At 38.9% G+C, this 19,552-nt stretch overlaps 2 pseudogenes across 2 annotated transcripts in view; both read right to left on the bottom strand.

Moving 5' to 3' along the window:
- LOC113024940 (uncharacterized) overlaps nucleotides 1-13,426 on the bottom strand; it is a 40,200-nt pseudogene extending 26,774 nt beyond the window's left edge. Inside the window, exons 1-2 of the transcript XR_013909371.1 lie at nucleotides 12,486-13,426; nucleotides 11,800-12,044 (exon numbers count right to left, since the gene is read on the bottom strand). The product of XR_013909371.1 is annotated as an uncharacterized LOC113024940 (transcript). The remainder of the gene's footprint in view (nucleotides 1-11,799; nucleotides 12,045-12,485) is intronic.
- A 969-nt stretch (nucleotides 13,427-14,395) lies between these two features.
- LOC145429402 (E3 SUMO-protein ligase ZBED1-like) lies at nucleotides 14,396-18,941 on the bottom strand (annotated as a pseudogene). The gene has a single exon (XR_013909635.1). The product of XR_013909635.1 is annotated as an E3 SUMO-protein ligase ZBED1-like (transcript).
- Nucleotides 18,942-19,552: the final 611 nt, after the last annotated feature.

Below are 19,552 nucleotides of genomic sequence, written 5' to 3'. Positions count from 1 at the left end.
ACCAACCGTGTTATAACCAACCATGTTATAACCAACCGTGTTATAACCATGTTATAACCAACCGTGTTACAACCCACCATGTTATAACCATGCTATAACCAACCATGTTAACACCAACCATGTTTTAACCATGTTATTACCAACCATGTTACAACCAACCATATTCTACCATGCTATAACCCACCATTTTATAACCAACTATGTTATAAGCAACCATGTTATAACCGTGTTACAACCAACCATTTTATAACCATGCTATAACCAACCATTTTATAACCAACCATGTTATAACCAATCATGTTATAACCAACCATGTTATAACCATGTTATAACCAACCATGTTAGGAACATGTTATAACCAACGATATTATAACCAACCATGTTATAACCATGTTATAACCAACTATGTTATAACCAATCATGTTATAACCAACCATATTATAACCATGTTATAACCAACTGTGTTATAACCATGCTATAACAACTATGTTATAACCAACCGTGTTATAACCAACTATCTTATAACCATGTTATAACCAACCATGTTATAACCAAATATGTTATAACCATGCAATAACCAATCTTTTTATAACCAACCATGTTATAACAACCGTGTTATAACCATGTTATAACCAACTGTGTTATAACCAACCATGTTATAACCAACCATGTTATAACAAACCTTATTATAACCAGCCATGTTATAACCATGTTATTGCCAACCATGTTGCAACCAACCATATTCTACCGTGTTACAACCAACCATATTCTACCATGTTATAACCAACCGTATTATAACCATGTTATAACCAACCGTGTTATGAGGATTTTATAACCAACCATGTTATAACCATGTTATAACCAACCGTATTATAACCAACCATATTATAACCAACCATGTTAGGAACATGTTATAACCAACCATGTTATAACCAACCATGTTATAACCAAACATGTTATAACCATGTTATAACCAACCATGTTATAACCAACCATGTTATAACCAACCATGTTATAACCAACCGTGTTATAACCATGTTATAACTAACCATGTTACAACCAACTGTGTTATAACCATGTTATAACCAGCCATGTTATAACCATGTTATTGCCAACCATGTTGCAACCAACCATATTATAACCAACCATGTTAGGAACATGTTATAACCAACCATATTATAACCAACCATGCTATAACCATGTTATAACCAACCATGTTATAACCAACCATGTAATAACCAACCATGTCATAACCATATTATAACAAACCATGTTATAACCAACTGTATTATAACCATGTTATAACCAACCGTGTTATAAACAACCATGTTATAACCATGTTAAAACCAACCGTGTTATAACCAACCGTGGTATAACCAACCATGTTACAACCAATAGTGTTATAACCAACCGTGTTATAACCATGTTATAACCAACCGTGTTATAACAATGTTATAACCAACTGTGTTATAACCATTTTATAACCAACTGTTTTATAACAATGTTATAACCAACCATGCTATAACCAACCATGTTACAAACTACTGTTATAACCATGCTATAACCAACCATGTTAAAACCAACCATGGTATAACCATGTTATAACCAAACATGTTATAACCAACCTTGTTAAAACCAACCGTTTTATAACCAACCATGTAATAAATGGTAAATGGTAAATGGCCTGTATTTATATAGCGCTTTACTAGTCCCTAAGGACCCCAAAGCGCTTTACATATTCAGTCACCCACCCATTCACACACACATTCGCACACTGGTGATGGCAAGCTACATTGTAACCACAGCCACCCTGGGGCGCACTGACTATGTTATACCATAACCAACCGTGTTATAACCATGTTATAACCAACCGTGTTATAACTATGTTATACCCAACAATGTTATAACCAACCATGTCATAACCAACCATGTCATAACAGAGGAACAGAGGACGCCATCATCTACCTGCTCAATCGTGTCTACACCCATCTGGACCAGCCGGCGAGCACTGTGAGGGTCATGTTTTTTGACTTTTCCAGTGATTTCAACACCATCAGGCCGACCCTCCTGGGTGATAAGTTAGCAGCGATGCAGGTGGATGCTTCTCTGGTGTCCTGGATTGTTGATTACCTGACAGGAAGACCACAATATGTACGTCTCCCACAGTGTGTGTCTGACAAGGTGATTAGCAACACAGGGGCACCACAGGGGACTGTCCTCTCCCCCTTCCTCTTCACCCTCTACACCACAGACTTCAGCCACTGCACAGAGACCTGCCATCTTCAGAAGTCTTCTGATGACTCTGCGGTGGTTGGATGCATCAGCAGGGATGATGAGACAGAGTACCGGGCTGTGGTCGACTCCTTTGTCACGTGGTGTGAGCAGAATCATCTGCAGCTCAACGTGGCAAAGACCAAGGAACTGATCGTGGACTTCAGGAAGACCAGGAAACACTTGACCCCTGTTTCAATCCAGGGGGTCAGTGTTGACATTGTGGAGGACTATAAATACCTTGGAGTACACATTGACAATAAACTGGACTGGGCTAAAAACACCACAGCACTTTACAGGAAGGGCCAGAGTCGTCTCTATTTTTTGAGGCGACTGAGGTCCTTCAACATCTGCCAGAAAATGCTGAGGATTTTCTATGAGTCTGTTGTGGCCAGTGCGATCCTCTATGCTGTTGCATGCTGGGGGAGCAGGCTGAGGGTCGCAGATGCCAACAGACTTAATAAACTGATCCGTAAGGCCAGCAATGTTGTGGGGATGGAGCTGGACTCCCTCAAGGTGGTGTCGGAGAGGCGGATGCTGTCCAAGATAAAGTTAATGTTGGATAACACCTCCCACCCACTCCATGACATGTTGGTCAGTCACAGGAGCTCGTTCAGTGAGAGACTGAGATTACCGAAAAGCACCACTGAACGACACAGGAAATCATTCCTGCCTGTGGCCATCTCCCTGTACAACGCATCCACTTAACACACTGTTTGCTGCTACAGCTACACATGTTTCTTTTCCAAATATTTATTTATAAGTGACTTATGTATGTATGTATGTATATATATGTATATCTTGTACTATTCTTAGTTAGCGTATTGTCTGTCTTGTCTTAATGTTGGTTTAAAATGGAGCACTGTAACAAAAAATAATTTCCCCCAGGGATCAATAAAGTATTCTGATTCTGATTCTGATTCTGATAACCATGTTATAACCAACAATGATATAACCATGTTATAACCAACCATGTTATAACCATGTTATACCCAACAATGTTATACCCAACCATGTAATAACCAACCATGTCATAACCATGTTATAACAACCATGTTTTAACCAACCGTGTTATAACCATGTTATAAGCATTTTAAAACCAACTGTTTTATAACCAACCATGTTATAACCAACCGTGTTATAACCAACCGTGTTATAACCAACCATGTTATAACCAACCATGTTATAACCAACCATGTTATAACCAACCATGTTATAACCAACCGTGTTATAACCATGTTATAACCAACCATGTCATAACCATGTTATAACCAACCATGTCATAACCATGTTATAACCAACCGTGTTGACCAAACATGTTATAACCATGCTATAACCAACCGTTTTATAACCAACCATGTTATAACCAACCATGTTATAACCATGTTATAACCAACCGTGTTATAACCAACCATGTTATAACCAACCGTGTTATAACCAACCATGTTATAACCAACCGTGTTATAACCAACCGTGTTATAACCAACCGTGTTATAACCAACCGTGTTATAACCATGTTATAACCAACCGTGTTATAACCATGTTATAACCAACCATGTCATAACCATGTTATAACCAACCATGTCATAACCATGTTATAACCAACCGTTTTATAACCAACCATGTTATAACCAACCGTGTTATAACCATGTTATAACCAACCGTGTTATAACCATGTTATAACCAACCGTGTTATAACCATGATATAACCAACCATGTTATAACCATGCTATAACCAACCGTGTTGACCAAACATGTTATAAACATGCTATAACCAACCGTTTTATAACCAACCATGTTATAACCAACCATGTTATAACCAACCGTGTTATAACCAACCGTGTTATAACCAACCGTGTTATAACCATGTTATAACCAGCGATGTTATAACCATGTTTTTACCAACCATGTTACAACCAACCATGTCATAACCAACGATGTCATAACCATGTTATAACAACCATGTTTTATCCAACCGTGTTATAACCATGTTATAAGCATTTTAAAACCAACCATGTTATAACCAACCGTGTTTTAACCAACCATGTTATAACCAACCGTGTTTTAACCAACCATGTTATAACCAACCGTGTTATAACCATGTTATAACCAACCATGTTATAACCATGTTATAACCAACCATGTCATAACCATGTTATAACCAACCGTGTTGACCAACCATGTTATAACCATGTTATAACCAACCGTGTTGACCAAACATGTTATAACCATGCTATAACCAATCGTTTTATAACCAACCGTGTTATAACCATGTTATAACCAGCCATGTTATAACCATGTTTTTACCAACCATGTTACAATCAACAATGTCATAACCAACCATGTCATAACCAACCATGTCATAACCATGTTATAACCAACCGTGTTTTAACCAACCATGTTTTAACCAACCGTGTTATAACTATGTTATAAGAATTTTAAAACCAACCGTTTTATAACCAACCATTTTATAACCATGTTATAATCAACCTTGTTATAACCAACCATGTTATAACCAACCATGTTATAACCAACCATGTTATAACCAACCATGTTAGGAACATGTTATAACAACCATGTTATAACCAACCATGTTATAACCAAGTTATACCCAACGATGTTATAACAACCATGTTATAACCAACCGTGTTATAACCAACCATGTTATAACCAACCATGTCATAACCAACCATGTCATAACCATGTTTTAACAACCATGTTATAACCAACCGTGTTATAACCAACTATGTTATAACATGTTTTAACCAACCGTGTTATAACTAACCACGTTATAACCAACCATGTTATAACCAACCGTGTTAACCATGTTATAACCACCATGATAAAACCATGTTACATCCAACCATGTTATAACCATGTTATAACCAACCTTGTTATAACCAAACGTGTCATAACCATGTTATAATTAACCGTATTATAACCAACCGTGTTATAACCAAACGTGTTATAACCATGTTATAACCAACTGTGTTATAACCATGTTATAACCAACCGTGTTATGACCAACCATGTCATAACCAACCATGTCATAACCATGTTATATAAACCATGTTATAGCCAACCATGTTATAACCATGTTATAATCAACCGTGTTATAACCAACCGTGTTATAACCATATTATAACGAACCGTGTTATAACCAACCATGATATAACCATGTTATAACTAACTATGTTATAACCAACCATGTTACAACCAATTGTGTTATAACCAACCGTGTTATAACCATGTTATAACGAACCGTGTTATAACCATGTTATAACCAACCATGTTACAACCAATTGTTATAACCAACCGTGTTATAACAATGTTATAACCAACCGTGTTATAACCAACCGTGTTATAACCAACAATGTTATAACCAACCGTGTTATAACCATGTTATAACCAACCGTGTTACAACCCACCATGTTATAACCATGCTATAACCAACCATGTTAACACCAACCATGTTTTAACCATGTTATTACCAACCATGTTACAACCAACCATATTCTACCATGCTATAACCCACCATTTTATAACCAACTATGTTATAAGCAACCATGTTATAACCGTGTTACAACCAACCATTTTATAACCATGCTATAACCAACCATTTTATAACCAACCATGTTATAACCAATCATGTTATAACCAACCATGTTATAACCATGTTATAACCAACCATGTTAGGAACATGTTATAACCAACGATATTATAACCAACCATGTTATAACCATGTTATAACCAACTATGTTATAACCAATCATGTTATAACCAACCATATTATAACCATGTTATAACCAACTGTGTTATAACCATGCTATAACAACTATGTTATAACCAACCGTGTTATAACCAACTATCTTATAACCATGTTATAACCAACCATGTTATAACCAAATATGTTATAACCATGCAATAACCAATCTTTTTATAACCAACCATGTTATAACAACCGTGTTATAACCATGTTATAACCAACTGTGTTATAACGAACCGTGTTATAACCAACCATGTTATAACCAACCATGTTATAACCATTCAATAACCAACCATTTTATAACCAACCATGTTTTAAACAACCATGTTATAACCATGTTATAACCAACCATGTTATAACCAACCATGTTATAACCAACCGTGTTATAACCAACCATGTTATAACCAACCGTGTTATAACCATGTTATAACCAATCATGTTATAACAAACCGTGTTATAACCATGTTATTACCAACCATATTATAACCAACCATGTTATAACCTACCATGTTACAACCAACCATGTTATAACCAACCATGTTATAACCATGTTATAACCAAACATGTTATAACCAACCATGTTATAAACTACCATGTTATAACCAACCATGTTATAATCAACCGTGTTATGACCAACCATGTTATAACCAACCATGTTATAACCATTTTATAACCGACCGTGTTATAACCATGTTATAACCAACCATGTTATAACCCACCATGTTACAACCAACCATGTTACAACCAACAATGTCATAACCATGCTATAACCAACCGTGTTATTACCAACCATGTTATAACCAACCATGTTATAACAAACCTTATTATAACCAGCCATGTTATAACCATGTTATTGCCAACCATGTTGCAACCAACCATATTCTACCGTGTTACAACCAACCATATTCTACCATGTTATAACCAACCGTATTATAACCATGTTATAACCAACCGTGTTATGAGGATTTTATAACCAACCATGTTATAACCATGTTATAACCAACCGTATTATAACCAACCATATTATAACCAACCATGTTAGGAACATGTTATAACCAACCATGTTATAACCAACCATGTTATAACCAAACATGTTATAACCATGTTATAACCAACCATGTTATAACCAACCATGTTATAACCAACCATGTTATAACCAACCGTGTTATAACCATGTTATAACTAACCATGTTACAACCAACTGTGTTATAACCATGTTATAACCAGCCATGTTATAACCATGTTATTGCCAACCATGTTGCAACCAACCATATTATAACCAACCATGTTAGGAACATGTTATAACCAACCATATTATAACCAACCATGCTATAACCATGTTATAACCAACCATGTTATAACCAACCATGTAATAACCAACCATGTCATAACCATATTATAACAAACCATGTTATAACCAACTGTATTATAACCATGTTATAACCAACCGTGTTATAACCAACCATGTTATAACCATGTTAAAACCAACCGTGTTATAACCAACCGTGGTATAACCAACCATGTTACAACCAATAGTGTTATAACCAACCGTGTTATAACCATGTTATAACCAACCGTGTTATAACAATGTTATAACCAACTGTGTTATAACCATTTTATAACCAACTGTTTTATAACAATGTTATAACCAACCATGCTATAACCAACCATGTTACAAACTACTGTTATAACCATGCTATAACCAACCATGTTAAAACCAACCATGGTATAACCATGTTATAACCAAACATGTTATAACCAACCTTGTTAAAACCAACCGTTTTATAACCAACCATGTAATAAATGGTAAATGGTAAATGGCCTGTATTTATATAGCGCTTTACTAGTCCCTAAGGACCCCAAAGCGCTTTACATATTCAGTCACCCACCCATTCACACACACATTCGCACACTGGTGATGGCAAGCTACATTGTAACCACAGCCACCCTGGGGCGCACTGACTATGTTATACCATAACCAACCGTGTTATAACCATGTTATAACCAACCGTGTTATAACTATGTTATACCCAACAATGTTATAACCAACCATGTCATAACCAACCATGTCATAACAGAGGAACAGAGGACGCCATCATCTACCTGCTCAATCGTGTCTACACCCATCTGGACCAGCCGGCGAGCACTGTGAGGGTCATGTTTTTTGACTTTTCCAGTGATTTCAACACCATCAGGCCGACCCTCCTGGGTGATAAGTTAGCAGCGATGCAGGTGGATGCTTCTCTGGTGTCCTGGATTGTTGATTACCTGACAGGAAGACCACAATATGTACGTCTCCCACAGTGTGTGTCTGACAAGGTGATTAGCAACACAGGGGCACCACAGGGGACTGTCCTCTCCCCCTTCCTCTTCACCCTCTACACCACAGACTTCAGCCACTGCACAGAGACCTGCCATCTTCAGAAGTCTTCTGATGACTCTGCGGTGGTTGGATGCATCAGCAGGGATGATGAGACAGAGTACCGGGCTGTGGTCGACTCCTTTGTCACGTGGTGTGAGCAGAATCATCTGCAGCTCAACGTGGCAAAGACCAAGGAACTGATCGTGGACTTCAGGAAGACCAGGAAACACTTGACCCCTGTTTCAATCCAGGGGGTCAGTGTTGACATTGTGGAGGACTATAAATACCTTGGAGTACACATTGACAATAAACTGGACTGGGCTAAAAACACCACAGCACTTTACAGGAAGGGCCAGAGTCGTCTCTATTTTTTGAGGCGACTGAGGTCCTTCAACATCTGCCAGAAAATGCTGAGGATTTTCTATGAGTCTGTTGTGGCCAGTGCGATCCTCTATGCTGTTGCATGCTGGGGGAGCAGGCTGAGGGTCGCAGATGCCAACAGACTTAATAAACTGATCCGTAAGGCCAGCAATGTTGTGGGGATGGAGCTGGACTCCCTCAAGGTGGTGTCGGAGAGGCGGATGCTGTCCAAGATAAAGTTAATGTTGGATAACACCTCCCACCCACTCCATGACATGTTGGTCAGTCACAGGAGCTCGTTCAGTGAGAGACTGAGATTACCGAAAAGCACCACTGAACGACACAGGAAATCATTCCTGCCTGTGGCCATCTCCCTGTACAACGCATCCACTTAACACACTGTTTGCTGCTACAGCTACACATGTTTCTTTTCCAAATATTTATTTATAAGTGACTTATGTATGTATGTATGTATATATATGTATATCTTGTACTATTCTTAGTTAGCGTATTGTCTGTCTTGTCTTAATGTTGGTTTAAAATGGAGCACTGTAACAAAAAATAATTTCCCCCAGGGATCAATAAAGTATTCTGATTCTGATTCTGATTCTGATAACCATGTTATAACCAACAATGATATAACCATGTTATAACCAACCATGTTATAACCATGTTATACCCAACAATGTTATACCCAACCATGTAATAACCAACCATGTCATAACCATGTTATAACAACCATGTTTTAACCAACCGTGTTATAACCATGTTATAAGCATTTTAAAACCAACTGTTTTATAACCAACCATGTTATAACCAACCGTGTTATAACCAACCGTGTTATAACCAACCATGTTATAACCAACCATGTTATAACCAACCATGTTATAACCAACCGTGTTATAACCATGTTATAACCAACCGTGTTATAACCATGTTATAACCAACCATGTCATAACCATGTTATAACCAACCATGTCATAACCATGTTATAACCAACCGTGTTGACCAAACATGTTATAACCATGCTATAACCAACCGTTTTATAACCAACCATGTTATAACCAACCATGTTACAACCATGTTATAACCAACCGTGTTATAACCAACCATGTTATAACCAACCGTGTTATAACCAACCATGTTATAACCAACCGTGTTATAACCAACCGTGTTATAACCAACCGTGTTATAACCAACCGTGTTATAACCATGTTATAACCAACCGTGTTATAACCATGTTATAACCAACCATGTCATAACCATGTTATAACCAACCATGTCATAACCATGTTATAACCAACCGTGTTGACCAAACATGTTATAACCATGCTATAACCAACCGTGTTATAACCAACCATGTTATAACCAACCGTGTTATAACCATGTTATAACCAACCGTGTTATAACCATGTTATAACCAACCGTGTTATAACCATGATATAACCAACCATGTTATAACCATGCTATAACCAACCGTGTTGACCAAACATGTTATAAACATGCTATAACCAACCGTTTTATAACCAACCATGTTATAACCAACCATGTTATAACCAACCGTGTTATAACCAACCGTGTTATAACCAACCGTGTTATAACCATGTTATAACCAGCCATGTTATAACCATGTTTTTACCAACCATGTTACAACCAACCATGTCATAACCAACGATGTCATAACCATGTTATAACAACCATGTTTTATCCAACCGTGTTATAACCATGTTATAAGCATTTTAAAACCAACCATGTTATAACCAACCGTGTTTTAACCAACCATGTTATAACCAACCGTGTTTTAACCAACCATGTTATAACCAACCGTGTTATAACCATGTTATAACCAACCATGTTATAACCATGTTATAACCAACCATGTCATAACCATGTTATAACCAACCGTGTTGACCAACCATGTTATAACCATGTTATAACCAACCATGTTATAACCATGTTATAACCAACCGTGTTATAACCATGTTATAACCAACCGTGTTATAACTAGAGATGGCACGATACCACTTTTTTATGTCCGATACCGATACCGATATCAGAAATTTGGATATCTGCCGATACCGATATAAATCCGATATATCTATTTTTTAAACTGTTTTTGTATAAGTTCAAAGTCAAATTTAAAAAGACAGAACACTAAAACTATTCTCTTATACTTGCATGCAAGAAAAAGACTGCACCCAAAATATTGCTCAGTTCAACAATGCATATCTCTTTATTTAAACTTTAGCACTGTTTAGCTGTCACCACTATCAAAATATCCATCCTGAAAGTGCGCAACATAATGCAGAACTTTAAATCTCAAAGTATTTAAAGTAACATTCATCAAAATAAAAGTGCAACATTATGCAGAATTTTAAATCTTGAAGTATTTAAAGTAACATTCATCAAAATAAAAGTGCAACATTATGCAGAACTTTAAATCTCAAAGTATTTAAAGTAACATTCATCAAAATAAAAGTGCAACATTATGCAGAATTTTAAATCTTGAAGTATTTAAAGTAACATTCATCAAAATAAAAGTGCAACATTATGCAGAACTTTAAATCTCAAAGTATTTAAAGTAACATTCATCAAAATAAAAGTGCAACATTATGCAGAATTTTAAATCTTGAAGTATTTAAAGTAAAATTCAAGTAAATAAAAGTGCAACTTTATGCAAATTTCAAAACCCCTTTGGTACTGAAAAAAGGTGCAATTTTAGCAGAGCAAACAACATTCTTGTAATAATGCAGTTGTAACTTTTTTTTTCACTTTAACATGAGAGGTAGGTTCTTCTTCAGAAAGATCAACATTTCAACCTTCTCAGCTGTCAGCCTGCTTCTCCTTTCATCAATGATAATAGAGGCTGTACTGAAGAGTCTCTCACTCTCAATACTTGTGGTAGGTGCACAGAGAAATTTAGCTGCTGTAGAAACCAGAGTGGGAAATCTAAGTTTGTTGACTTGCCAGTACAGCAGTGGATTATCTGAGCGTTGAATGGTTGGCTCACTAAGGTAAGTTTGCACTTCAACGCGTGCACTTGTCGTGGCTAACTGAGGAACAGGATCTTGAGCGTTTTCCTTCAGGATTTCATCAAAAACACTTTCAAGTCTGCTTTGGCTGGAAGATTCCACCCGTGGAGTCTTCTTTGCTGGCTCCAAGACTGCTGATGTCCCCTCTGCTGGCTCTGAGGAGTTTAATGTAGTTCTCAAAAACTCCATCTTCCTCACCTCTGCCATCAAAGCATCTTTAGCTTGTTTTGAGGTTTCTACACTCGTGAAGTACCTGAAATGAAAAAAGTCCAAACTTGAATATTAAACAATCATTAAATTTATCATTAGTATCATTCAGCAGTGTGATTAAACTATCATTCTTCATTCTTGCTATTTATTCCATGCCCATTATAAAGACCTCAACATACTTTGCTGTACTACTCTGAATCAGACAATACATGTTATAATGCGCAATGGTGGTGTCCTGACTGAATGACAAGTCTATCACAACTAATCTAGAATGTCCTCACCATTTTCTGACACACTCTCTCTAATGCACTATCACTTACACACACACACACACACACACACACACACACACACACACACACACACACACACACACACACACACACACACACACACACACACACACACACACACACACACACACACACACACACACACAAAACAAGTTGATCTGTTAAAATAACATGAGTGAAGCCTTACATACCTGTCTTTATATCTTGGATCCAGCAGTGTTGCAACTGTGTATAGTGGCTCGGATTCCACGTCTCTGAAGCGTCTGTTAACTGCTTCGAGAAGAGTGCCTTTCATTTTCTTTATTCCATCGTCGGCCTCATTTTCTCGGGAGAGCACGCGCTTAAGGACGCAGACAATAGGGATGACATCAGATGCAGATGAGGATGATGCGCTTACCTCCTTTGTTAACTCCTCAAAGGGAGCTAGAGCTGTCAGGACCTTTTCCAGTAACCCCCACTGATGTGCACTAAGTGTGGCAGGCAGATCATACTCTGCAGAATATGCACACAAGGCTCGCTTCTGTTCTGTGAGGGTCTTGATCATATAATATGTGCTATTCCATCTTGTTCGCACATCTTGTATCAGACGTTTGGGTGACATGTTCAGCTCCATTTGAATGTCCTCCAAACGCGAATATGCCTGTGGTGAGTGTTTGAAGTGACCCACTATTTTTCTGCCCACTGTCACAGCATCACATACACCACGTTGTGCAAGCAGTCCCTCATTCACCACAAGTTGCAAAGTGTGCGCGAAGCATCCCAAACTTGCAACACCTAGCCGGCTCATTGCCTTTTTTATATTGCTGGCATTGTCTCGCAAAACAACGTGGACTTTATTCTTCGGAATTTTCCACGCATTTAACATTTCCTCCATAGCTGCAGCGATGGACTCTCCTGTGTGTGAACCACGAAACTCTTTGGCCTGCAACACTGCTTTTTGCATTGTAAAACTCGAGTCTATCCAGTGTACAGTCAGGCTTAGCAGGGACAACGGACAAACGTCCGAGCTCCAGATATCAGTCGTCATGCTTAACGTGGGAATTATTTCCAAACTTTCGGAGATGAACTTGCGCACCTGTTTGTACTTGCCTGGGATAGCTTCCTCCGAGATGAAATGCCGGTTTGGCGGCATGTAGCGAGGCTCTAAATGCTCAATTAAGCGTCGAAAACCATCATTTTCCACAACGGAAAGGGGCTGGTCATCAAGCACAACAAATTCAACTATTTTCTCCGTTATCAGCTTCGCTCTATTGCTTTCCGGAGGGAATTTCTCACGTCTCTGAATATTTTCCAAAAGCGTTTGTTGATATGGTACACTTTTCTGCTTAGCTTTGGAGGCCAGGCTAAATTCCGCGTACTCCTTTGCGTGGTGTTTCTGTAAGTGTTTAATCATGTTTGTGGTGTTAAAATTCCCCACACTGCTACCACCTCGCGAAACACTTGCATCGCATAAGTTGCATTCGGCAGTCTTGCTTTTTTCGTCTTTTAGTTTGAAATAAGTCCACACTGCTGACATGATGGCTCTGAGCTCTCCCACACGATAACCGCTCGATCACGTGACGCATACTGCTCTGACGTGCTAAGGTCATGACCTGGGTTATACCATGTTAGCGAGTTTTTGAGGTGCTTTTGTGATATTCACTGGATCGGATAAAAATTTTAAATTTCTCTCCGATATCCGATCCAGTAATTTACGTCAATATCGGACCGATACCGATACTGAATATCGGATCGGTCCATCCCTAGTTATAACCATGTTATAACCAACCGTGTTATAACCAACCGTGTTATAACCATGTTATAACCAGCCATGTTACAACCATGTTTTTAACAAACATGTTACAACCAACCATGTCATAACCAACCATGTCATAACCAACCATGTCATAACCAACCATGTCATAACCATGTTATAACAACCATGTTTTAACCAACCGTGTTATAACTAGTGCTGTCAAGAGATTAAAAAAAATAGAGATTAATTAATTATGATTTTTAATTAATTGATCTAATTAATCTCTTTTTTAATCTCACCTAAAAATAGCTGATGAAAGCCCTCAACTTATTGTGGCAGACCAAAAGACTGATATAACAAAGAAAGTGACTTTATAAAGTCATTTATTGTTTAACAAACGTTAAACAGATGCAACCATTTACATACTGTTGTATTCTTTTGTAAAATAAGTGGAAAAATAAATACAAATAAAATCAAATAAATTAAGTGCTGCAAGTTAGCACATCAGAGTTGCTCTTTTCTGAGCAATACAGCACTGAAATTCCTCTGCTTCAGATAATGAAAAATAAAACTGACATTGCAGTGCTGCAAGTTAGCACATCAAAGTATTCTTCCATCACAAAAAAAAGTGCTGAACATCAAGCAATCTATTCTAGTAGGCTACAAATGACACAGCAGCTATGCTGACCACATGTGTCTCATTTCTTCTTCCTCAGCCAGTCGCTAAGACACACCAGCCTGGTAACATTTTCTGGAAGCAAGGCTGCCCTTTTCTTTTGCACTATGTGGCCTGCAAGGCTAAAGAGTCTCTCACAGGGTACAGAGGTAGCTGGGGAGGCCAGGTACTTTTGTGCTAGGACTGACAGCTTTTCATAGACTCCTGAGTGAGCATACCACCACTGCAGGGGACAGTCATCAATACTGATGCTGGGTTCTGCTCTGTAGCGCTGCAGCTCTCCAGACTCAATTCCATCTTCTGAGTCAGAGTCAGACCCCAGAAGGAGTTCGCTCCTCCTCTTCTTCTGAGCTGGTCCATCATCCTCTGTGGAGGGCTGGAGACTATCTGCTCTTCTGGGCTCTGCTGCCTGGAGCATATTCTCCAGAATGGTCCACACCTGAATGAATGAATGAATGAATGAATGAATGATTGTGATTAAAACTAAGTGCTTTTTATTTTATTTTATTTAATCTTGTAAAGAACTTTGTGTTCCATATAATAAATAAAAGTTTGATTTGATAATGAATTGGACTCATTAGTCCAGCTTAACCTTATTGTTCAATTCAATTCAATTCAATTTTATTTATATAGCGCCAAATCACAACAAAAGTCGCCTCAAGGCGCTTCATAGATACAGAGAAAAACCCAACAATCATATGACCCCCTATGAGCAAGCACTTTGGCGACAGTGGGAAGGAAAAACTCCCTTTTAACAGGAAGAAACCTCCGGCAGAACCAGGCTCAGGGAGGGGCGGCCATCTGCTGCGACCGGTTGGGGTGAGAGAAGGAAGACAGGATAAAGACATGCTGTGGAAGAGAGACAGAGGTTAATAACAGATATGATTCAATGCAGAGAGGTCTATTAATACATAGTGAGTGAGAAAGGTGACTGGAAAGGAAAAACTCAATGCATCATGGGAATCCCCCGGCAGCCTACATCTATTGCAGCATAACTAAGGGAGGATTCAGGGTCACCTGGTCCAGCCCTAACTATATGCTTTAGAAAAAAGGAAAGTTTTAAGCCTAATCTTGAAAGTAGAGATAGTGTCTGTCTCCCGAATCCAAACTGGAAGCTGGTTCCACAGAAGAGGGGCCTGAAAACTGAAGGCTCTCCCTCCCATTCTACTTTTAAATACTCTAGGAACAACAAGTAGGCCTGCAGAGCGAGAGCGGAGCGCTCTAATAGGGTGATATGGTACTACAAGGTCATTAAGATAAGATGGGGCCTGATTATTTAAGACCTTGTATGTGAGGAGCAGGATTTTGAATTCAATTCTGGATTTAACAGGAAGCCAATGAAGGGAAGCCAAAACAGGAGAAATATGCTCTCTCTTTCTAGTCCCTGTCAGGACTCTTGCTGCAGCATTTTGGATTAGCTGAAGGCTTTTCAGTGAGTTTTTTGGACATCCTGATAATAATGAATTACAGTAGTCCAGCCTGGAAGTAATAAATGCATGAACTAGTTTTTCAGCGTCACTCTGAGACAGGATATTTCTAATTTTAGAGATGTTGCGCAAATGGAAGAAAGCAGTCTTACATATTTGTTTAATATGTGCGTTGAAGGACATGTCCTGGTCAAAAATGACTCCAAGGTTCCTCACCGCATTACTGGAGGCCAAGGTAATGCCATCCAGAGTAAGAATCTGATTAGATACCATATTTCTAAGATTTTCAGGGCCGAGTACAATAACCTCAGTTTTATCTGAATTAAGAAGCAGAAAGTTAGCGGCCATCCAGGTCTTTATGTCTTTAAGACATTCCTGCAGTTTAACTAATTGGTGTGTGTTATCTGGCTTCATGGACAGATAGAGCTGGGTGTCATCTGCATAGCAGTGAAAATGTATGCTATGTCTTCTAATGATACTGCCTAAGGGAAGCATGTATAATGTAAACAGAATTGGTCCTAGCACTGAACCCTGTGGAACTCCATAATTAACCTCAGTGTGTGAAGAGGACTCTCCATTTACATGCACAAACTGGAGTCTATTAGATAGATATGATACAAACCACTGCAGCGCAGTACTTGTAATACCTACAGCATGTTCTAATCGCTCTAATAGGATATTATGATCAACAGTATCGAACGCTGCACTGAGGTCTAGCAGGACAAGCACAGAGATGAGTCCACTGTCAGAGGCCATAAGAAGATCATTTGTAACCTTCACTAAAGCTGTTTCTGTGCTGTGCTGAGCTCTGAAACCTGACTGAAACTCTTCAAATAAACCATTCCTCTGCAGATGATCTGTTAGCTGTTTGACAACTACTCTTTCAAGGATTTTTGATATGAAAGGAAGGTTGGAGATTGGCCTATAATTAGCTAAGACTGCTGGGTCTAGAGATGGCTTTTTGAGTAAAGGTTTAACTACAGCCAGCTTGAAGGCCTGTGGTACATAGCCGATTATTAGAGATAGGTTGATCATATTTAAGATCGAAGAATTAATTAATGTTCCCTCTTTTCTCTTGGAAGACATTTCAAATCCTTAAACCGTGGATCCAATGCTGTGGCCACCTCGAACCATATCTCGTTGCCATTAGCTCGTCGTGCTGCCAGATCTTTCTGGAAGGCATTCTTGAACTTCACCACGTAGGCAGGATCATCATCAGTAATGTCCATGACACGGTACAGATGGCGAAAAGCAGGCAGCACTACAGAGCAAGAGACGTAGGCCTCACCACACAGCAGCTCTGTCACATACCTGCAGAGGTGGAGAGGTTTGCTAAATAAACCTAGCTGGATTCATTTAAATCAAAGTGTAACTGATTTCCAATTTAATTGTCCTTAAATGTTCCTTGTTATGTTCATTAATTTTGATTTTACACATGTAACAGTAGTTTATATAATTAAAATGGGAAGGTGTTTATTTGAACTTACTTGCATGGTTCAAGCAGGAGCTCCAGCCTCTGCAGTTTCGCCCACTCAGCTTTGGTTGGCAAGACCAACCTGTGGTTCTGTTGGTCCAACGTAGCCTGGACAGCCTCTCGGTTACATAGGAGGCGTGAGACCATTGCGAGAGTCGAGTTCCACCTGGTGGGTACATCCTGTATAAGTTGATCGCTCTTCTTTCCGAGTGCTACTTGTTGTTGGTTAAGTTCTGTGGTACTCGCAGGGCTTTGTTTAAAATGACCAACAATCTTGCGCACTTTGCCAGTACACCGACAAAACCACTGCTATCGAGACATACCGTGATGGTCCTCTGGAGAATGTGAGCATTGCAGGCGATGTGCTCATATGGAAGTGCTCTCATAGCAGCCAGCATGTTTGCTGCGCTGTCTGTGCCAATGGTGGATATCTTGTTTTCAATACCCCAGTCATTTGCTACCTTGAGGAACTGTTCGGCGCATTTATCAGCAAAGTGCCTGGTTTCTGTTCTCATGACGGTCAGTGCAAATGAGTTGAGGTTCCACTCACTATCAATAAAGTGTCCAGTCACCCCAAAATAGCTGTGGTTGCCAGCTGAGGTCCAGTGATCTCCGGTTATAGCAACACAGTTGGGAGAATCCTCCGCCAAAATCTCAAGTTTGTTTTTCTTTTCGCCGTCGTACATTTTGCTGATTTTGGTCGTTACTGTAGTCCTGCACGGCGGCTTGTATGACGGGTCATTGGACGCAATTTGCAACACCTCTGTCAATCCTTCGTCCTCTACTATATTTATCGGCCTACAGTTCATCGCTATCCACTTGGCAATAACATTAGTCAGCCTGTCGGTCGCAGACTTGCTCATACGAGGGGTATTCTCTAGTTTTGTTTGGCGAAAAGCTTTGCTCTGGCTTGCTATATTGCTAACGTCTTCACTGCTAGCTGTTGCTGCACTCGCGGCTGGGTGCTTTGCGTTGAGGTGATAGGCCAAACTTGAGCTGCTTCGGTGGTAAGCAAACTCCTTCTTACACTCTAGGCAGACCACTTTACCTTTGTCAATGGTGCCGTCGGGGCGTTTATGAAATACAAATTTCCCGTTCATTGGGCCAACAACTCTCAGATGCGCCTCCATATCCACACTGTAAGCTAATCACCACTTCTCACCTTGACCTCACGACGTGACTCCACCCCCAACAAGTCAAGCACAAGGAGCCCAGCACATAAAAACGGATTTTATAACATAGCAACTCTCATACAAAATCAATGACGTCAAGAGATTAAAAATTAGATTAACGAGATTAAAAAACATAACGCGCTAAATAGCATTGTAATTAATTAATCGCATATAATGCGATAATTTGACACCCCTAGTTATAACCATGTTATAAGAATTTTAAAACCAACCGTGTTATAACCAACCATGTTATAACCAACCGTGTTATAACCAACCGTGTTATAACCAACCGTGTTATAACCATGTTATAACCAACCATGTCATAACCATGTTATAACCAACCGTGTTGACCAAACATGTTATAACCATGCTATAACCAACCGTGTTATAACCAACCGTGTTATAACCAACCGTGTTATAACCAACCGTGTTATAACCAACCGTGTTATAACCAACCGTGTTATAACCAACCGTGTTATAACCATGTTATAACCAACCGTGTTATAACCATGTTATAACCAACCGTGTTATAACCATTTTATAACCAACCGTGTTATAACCATGTTATAACCAACCGTGTTGACCAAACATGTTATAACCATGTTATAACCAACCATGTTATAACCAACCGTGTTATAACCATGTTATAACCAACCGTGTTGACCAACCATGTTATAACCAACCGTGTTGACCAACCATGTTATAACCATGTTATAACCAACCATGTTATAACCATGTTATAACCAACCATGTTATAACCATGTTATAACCAAC

Source organism: Astatotilapia calliptera, chromosome 6 (genome assembly GCF_964374335.1).
Source record: "Astatotilapia calliptera chromosome 6, fAstCal68.1, whole genome shotgun sequence".
Lineage (NCBI taxonomy): Eukaryota > Metazoa > Chordata > Actinopteri > Cichliformes > Cichlidae > Astatotilapia > Astatotilapia calliptera.
The sequence above is the reverse complement of the archived record's forward strand: the minus strand, read 5'-3'. Positions and strand labels throughout refer to the sequence as shown.